Here is a 6,180-nt window from a genome sequence, read left to right as displayed (position 1 = left end):
CCAGGCTGGTTTCCAGGCTGAGGGGCTCAGGGCGTGAGGCCTGAGGGGCCCAAGTGGTCTGAGATGACCCAAGCTGGGCAGCCCTGGTAAGGTTACATGGTGGGGGTGGAGAGTGCTTGGGTGAGGTGGGGTCGGAGCTGGGCCTCAAAGGACCCAGAACCCTGAGGTTTGAAGCCTGGATATGGCAAAGCGTCAGGTATACCATAGGCACTCAATCATTGTGTGCTCAACAAATTTTTGTGTTTTTTTTTAACCCTGAAGTTTACTTTGTTCATACTCAAAATTTAAAATGTGCTGAGCCTGCTGCCCCAGGATGTTCCTGTGCAGGGTTAGCCTCTCATTCTGTGGGGTCTGAGAGCGGGTTCTGCCAGGCCATCTAACAGCTCCCTCCCATGGATGGCTACAGGAGAAAAAAGCAGCATCAGCAGAGGCCTTGCCTGCAGGAGGGCGACAAAAGGCAACAAAAGGAGGGAGGGGGCCTCAGGGTCTTAGAGAGCCGAGCTCCAGTCCTAGCCTTGACCCCAGCCTCCCACACCCATCCTGGGCCTCCCTCTAACTTTCGGGCCCTGCACTGCCCTAGGGACCCCCAGCCAGGCCCTCCCCAGCTGAGGCAGTGCTCTCTCCTGACCTGCAACTGGCTTCTTCCTGATGCCCCACCTATTCCTCGCAAAGCAACCTTGGAGGCAGTAATGCCTGGCACCCAGCTCTTCACAGCCATGTCAGCGTCAGGAGTGACCTCAAAGGCTCTAGAGACGGAATCTGGATGGGGGAAGAATGAACCAGGTGACCTTGGTGACCCCATGCCCACCCCACAGATTGGGCACGTGAGGGACTGTGGGGGTCTAGGTCCCACCTGAGAAAAACACCCAGACCCTCAAGATGGCCCCATCCCACCAAACTCAGTGGGGAGAACAGGCCCTGAGCCAATCCCCAATCTCGGCAGGGGGATGGAGGATAAGGGGTCTGTTGGGTGAATGTGGGAGGAATGAGCCAGGGGATGTCAGCAACCCATGACCTCTGCCCCCCACAGACTGGGGATGTGAGGGGCTGTGTCCCCTTAGACACTGGGGCAGGGACCAGAAAAAAACACTGGGACCCTCAAGATGGCCGTGTCCCACCGAGCTCAAGGGGAGCAGACCTTAAGGCAGGCCCCAACCCACTCTGCCCTCTGCAGGGATCTCCTGGTGGCCTCAGGGTGGTGACTTTGCCCCTCTGGGCCCTCCCTCCCACAAGCCATGGGGACCACACCCTCCACCCCCAGGCTGGCAGGAGGAGCCAGGGGGACACGAGGAGGCTCTCAGAGCAGGACTGGCTGGTGCGGGCCTCACAGTGAGAGCCAGGCATGCTGCAGAGGGGTCTCCAAGCTCTGGGGTCAGGGTCCCTCTGAGTCCCCAGGCACTGCCCCCACTAAACCTGAGAACCCAGCACGTGGATGGAGGCTGGGGGACCTGTTGGGTCCCGTAACATCTCCAGGCCTGTAGCTGGGGACACAGCCTCCTCCATCCATCCTAGGCCCACCTGGTACTCTTCCATCCAACCGCACCCGTGTCCCACTCCCAGCCTAGGCCCTCCCCAGGAGTCTCCTGGTGACCGGAAGCCTCTTTCTGATCTTCTTCACTGGGATGCTGGCCCTTTGGCTGAGCAATATCCCTGGAACCAGAGCGATAGCAAAACACATTATTGACTCCGATGACATACAGATTAGACATGCTCATGGGACAGCCTGGATGGGGGAGGAATGAGCCAGGTGATATCAGTGACCCCATAACCTCTGCCCCCCAACAGACTGGTGACATGAGAGTATGGAAATCAAGGTCCCACCACATGCTGGGGCAGAGACCAGAGAAAAACAGTGGGACCCTTGAGATGGCCCTGTCCCACTGAGCTCAGCAGGGAGAACAGGCCCTGAGCCAGGCCCCAACCCCCTCTGCCGGGACCTCCTGGTGACCTCAGGGCGGTGACTTTGCCCCTCTGAGCCCTACCTCCTACAGGCCATAGGGACCGCACCCTCCACCCCTAGGCTGGCCGGAGGAACCAGGGGGACACGTGGAGGCTCCCTGAGCAGGACCAGCTGGTGGGGGGCCTCACAGTGAGAGCCAGGCACAGAGGGAGCTCCAAGGTCTGGGGAACAGTTTCTCTGAGTTCCCTGAAATTGCTACCACCAGGCCTCTGTTCTCCCCAGTAGGGGAACAGAGGCTGAGGGGCCCTCCAGGTTCCCTGAGAGCTCTAAACATGTGGCCGGGGTCCCCCCATCTCAGGTGTCCTGGAATCTCAGCCCAGGGGGAAGCATTTTCATCCCCACGCCTTGTCACAGGGCATGTTATTCTTATGTGACCTGGAGCCCCCCGTCCACTGGGGAAATAACCACTGTCCTGCTCCTGTCCTGGGGGCCTGGTGGCTGGAAGTAGTCAGGGCCCGGCTGGTTGTAAGGTGAGATCTTGACTTTCACCCTGGGGCCCCTGAGGACAGGTCCTCTGAGTGTCTGCATGTCCTTACAGGCACAGCTCAGCCACACTGGGAAGAATGGCCAAGACATCTTCTTTTCCTCACATCCGCAATCTTTGCAGGTCCCAATCTTGCAAGGAACACAGCTGGAGGGGTCACCTGGGACCTGAGCTTCCAAGGAGGGTAGCCCAAAGCCTTCTGGCTTCCCCCAGCCCCTTCTCCTTGTGTCTGGGGAGCCTTCCCCTGGCCTCAGCTCCCCGAGTGTCAGAAGTTGCCTCTGCAGGCCTGGGGGAAGCTGCTCCAAGGCCCCTCAGGACCAAGTGCTGGGAGCCATCGTCTGCCAGCTCCCAGCCCTTCCCATCCCCAAGGCCCCTCACCCCAGGCTGCAGCATAGCAGAGACCATCACAGAGGCTGTCCTTCACCTGCCCCTCCCACATCCTGCTCTCTGATGGCTCCGATGGGGGAGGCAGCCACAGAAGGCTGGGGCTGAGACCAGGGAAGGCAGCTGGTCTGACCTGGCCCCACCTGGCCAGTGGCTGCAGTCCTTGAGTGCCAGCCCCTCTTACTTCTTCCAGCTTCAGCCCTGCCTGGACTCCTCCCAGGGCCCCTCTGGACCTGGGGGATGGCAACTGCTCTCCCTGGAGTCAGGCCCTGAGCCTCCTCAGCCCCCCTGGCTCCCTGTCACCTGACCTACCTTGCAAACAGTCTGTCCTCTGTGAGTGCCTGCTGCAGATACCAGACCCTAGGCCCTCTTCACTGCCCCCACTGTCCCCCTCACCCCCTGCAGCTGCCCCCATACTAAGCCCCAAGCCTTGGCCTCTCACCCCTCTCCTCCACTCCCCGGGCCTTCAGAAAACAGCTGTCAGTCCCCCAACCCCCGTCCTTGTCCCCGGTGAAACCCCATCTCTAATAAAAACACAAAAATTAGGGCTGGGTGCAGTGGCTCACACCTGTATGGGTGTATCACTTGAGCTCAGGAGTTCGAGACCAGCCTGGGAAACATAGTGAAACCCCATCTCTACAAAAAATACAAAATTACAAAATTACAAAATTACAAAAATTACAAAAATACAAAAATTAGCTGGGCATGGTGGTGAGTGCCTGTAGTCCAAGCTACGGGGGAGGCTGGGGTGGGAGGATCACCTGAGTTTGAGGAGGTTGGGGCTGCAGTGAGCCGAGATCACGCCACTACACTCCAGCCTGAGCAGCAGAGTGAGACCCTGTCTCAAAAAATAAATTAAAAAAAAATAAAAATAAATAAAATAAAATAAAATAAAAATGGTTCCTGAAGTGGGTGTTGAAGTCCTGACTTCCCTTGACACGTTTTGGGGGAATATGACAATTACAGATGTGGTGAGGTCAGCTGACTCATTGAATGTCTTGGGTGAAATTTTTCCTATCAATATTTCTGTGATGTTTGAACTTTTTTTTTTTTTTTTTTTTGAGACATAGTTTCACTCTGTCGCCCAGGCTAGAGTGCAGTGGTGCAATTTCAGCTCACTGCAACCTCTGCCTCCCAGGTTGCAGTGATTCTCCCACCTCAGCCTCCTGAGTAGCTGAGATTACAAGTGCCCGCTACCACGTCCAGCTAATTTTTGTATTTTTAGTAGAGACAGGGTTTCACTATGTTGCTCAGGCTGGTCTCAAACTCCTGACCTCAGGTGATCCCCACGGCTCAGCCTCCCAAAGTGCTGTGATTACAGGCGTCAGCCACTGCGCCCGACCTGAACTCATTTTCCCTTGTCATTTGGGTTATCGTTTGTTCTGCTTGTTTTGTTTTTTTGTTTGTTTGTTTGTTGAGATGGAATTTCGCTCCTGTTGCCCAGGCTGCAGTGCAATGGCACAATATTGGCTCACAGCAACCTCTGCCTCCCAGGTTCAAGCAATTATCGTGCCTCAGCCTCCCGAGTAGCTGGGATTACAGGCACCTGCCACTACGCCCAGCTAATTTTTTGTGTGTTTTTAGTAGAGACTGGGTTTTGCTATGTTGGCTAGGCTGGTCTCAAACTCCTGACCTCAGGTGATCAGCTGACCTCGGCCTCCCAAAGTGCTGGGATTACAGGCGTGAGCCACCGTGCTGGCTTTTTTTTTTTTTTTTCTTTTGAGACAGAGTTTTGCTCTTGCCACCCAGGCTGGAGTGCAATGGCAAGATCTCAGCTCATTGCAACCTCCGCCTCCGGGGTTCAAGCGATTCTCCTGCCTCAGTATCTGGGACTACAGGCACGTGCCACCATGCCCAGCTGATTTTTGTATTTTTGGTAGAGGTGGGGTTTCACCATGTTGGCCAGGCTGGTCTTAAACTCCTGGCCTCAGGTGATCCGCCCACCTCGACCTCCCAAAGTGCTGGGATTACAGGGGTGAGCCATCACGCCTAGCCTTGTTCTGCTTGTTTTGAATATGGATTTCATCCTGAAGCAGATGTAGAGCAACACAGAGTGGGTGAGACAGTTTTGTCTGTTCAGTTAGTAGGAGCTTTGTTTGTTTGTTTGTTTAGAGATGGAGTCACCCTACATTACTCAAGCTGGTTTGTAACTTGTGGGCTCAAGCCATCCTTCCATGTCAGCCTCCTAACACTGGGAGGCTGCACAGGGATGCCCCGGTCCGCAGCTAGCTGGGACAACAGGTGCATGCCACACAATCGGCTTTTTTAAATTTATTATTTTTAGAGATGGGGTCTTGCTATGTTGCCCAGGCCGGTCTCAAACTCCTGAGAGCAAGTGATTCTCCCACCTCAGCTTCCCAAAGTACTGGGATTACAGGTGTGAGCCACCACACCCAGCCAATTTGTTTGTAGGAGCCCTTTTTCTCCTTCAGACACTAGATTAAATAAATGTCTTTATAATATCAATGGCAGGAAATCAGTAAGACTTACTTGATTGCTTGCATAACAATCAAAATGGCATTTTCTTCAGAATGGACTTTAATTTCATTAACTAAGGGCCGCCGGCCAGGTGCGGTGGCTCATGCCTGTAATCTCAGCACTTTGGGAGGCCAATGCAGGCGGATCACATGAGGTCAGGAGTTTGAGACCAGCCTGGGAAATATGGTGACACTTTGTCTCTACTAAAAATACAAAAATTAGCCAGGTGTGGTGGTGGGCACCTGTAATCCCAGGTACTCAGGAGGCTGAGGCAGGAGAATTGTTTGACCCTGGGAGGCAGAGACTGGAGTGAGCCGAGATCACACCACTGCACTCCAGCCTGAGTGAGAGAGCAAGACTGTGTCTCCAAAAACAATAATAATAATAATAATAATAATAATAATAATAATAATTAAGGGTATTTTTAGAAGTTGGATTATCTTCAATATTTAGTCATTAATTTTCTCTTAAAAATTTGGGAAACATTTGGCCTATTCCTCAAAAAATTAAATGTAGAATTACCATTTGCTCCAGCAATTCCACTTGTGGGTATATTCACAAAAGAACTGAAAGCGGTGTCTCAAAGAGATATTTGTACACCCAAGTTCAAGCATCATTATTCACAATAGCCAAAAGGTGGAAACAGGCCAGGAGCAGTGGCTCACGCCTGTAATCCCAACACTTTGGGAGGCCGAGGTGGGCGGATCACCTGAGGTCGGGAGTTCGAGACCAGCCTGACCAACATGGAGAAACCCCATCTCTACTAAAAAATATAAAAAAATCAGTCTGGCTTGGTGGCAGTATGCCTGTAATCCCAGGTACTTGGGAGGCCGAGGCTGGAGAATCGCTTGAACCCCAGAGGCAGAGGTTGCAG

At 53.7% G+C, this 6,180-nt stretch overlaps 1 long non-coding RNA gene across 1 annotated transcript; it reads right to left on the bottom strand.

The window, feature by feature from the left end:
• Positions 1–224: 224 nt before the first annotated feature.
• LOC101146370 (uncharacterized) lies at positions 225–1,650 on the bottom strand. The gene is made up of 3 exons (XR_010131433.1): positions 1,592–1,650; positions 629–759; positions 225–437 (listed from the first exon to the last, which is right to left on the bottom strand). It is a non-coding gene; the product is annotated as an uncharacterized lncRNA (long non-coding RNA).
• Positions 1,651–6,180: the final 4,530 nt, after the last annotated feature.

The sequence above is a fragment of the Gorilla gorilla genome, chromosome 18 (genome assembly GCF_029281585.2).
Source record: "Gorilla gorilla gorilla isolate KB3781 chromosome 18, NHGRI_mGorGor1-v2.1_pri, whole genome shotgun sequence".
Taxonomy (NCBI): Eukaryota; Metazoa; Chordata; class Mammalia; order Primates; family Hominidae; genus Gorilla; species Gorilla gorilla.
Note: the sequence above shows the minus strand (reverse complement) of the source record. Positions and strands in the feature narration are given on the sequence as shown.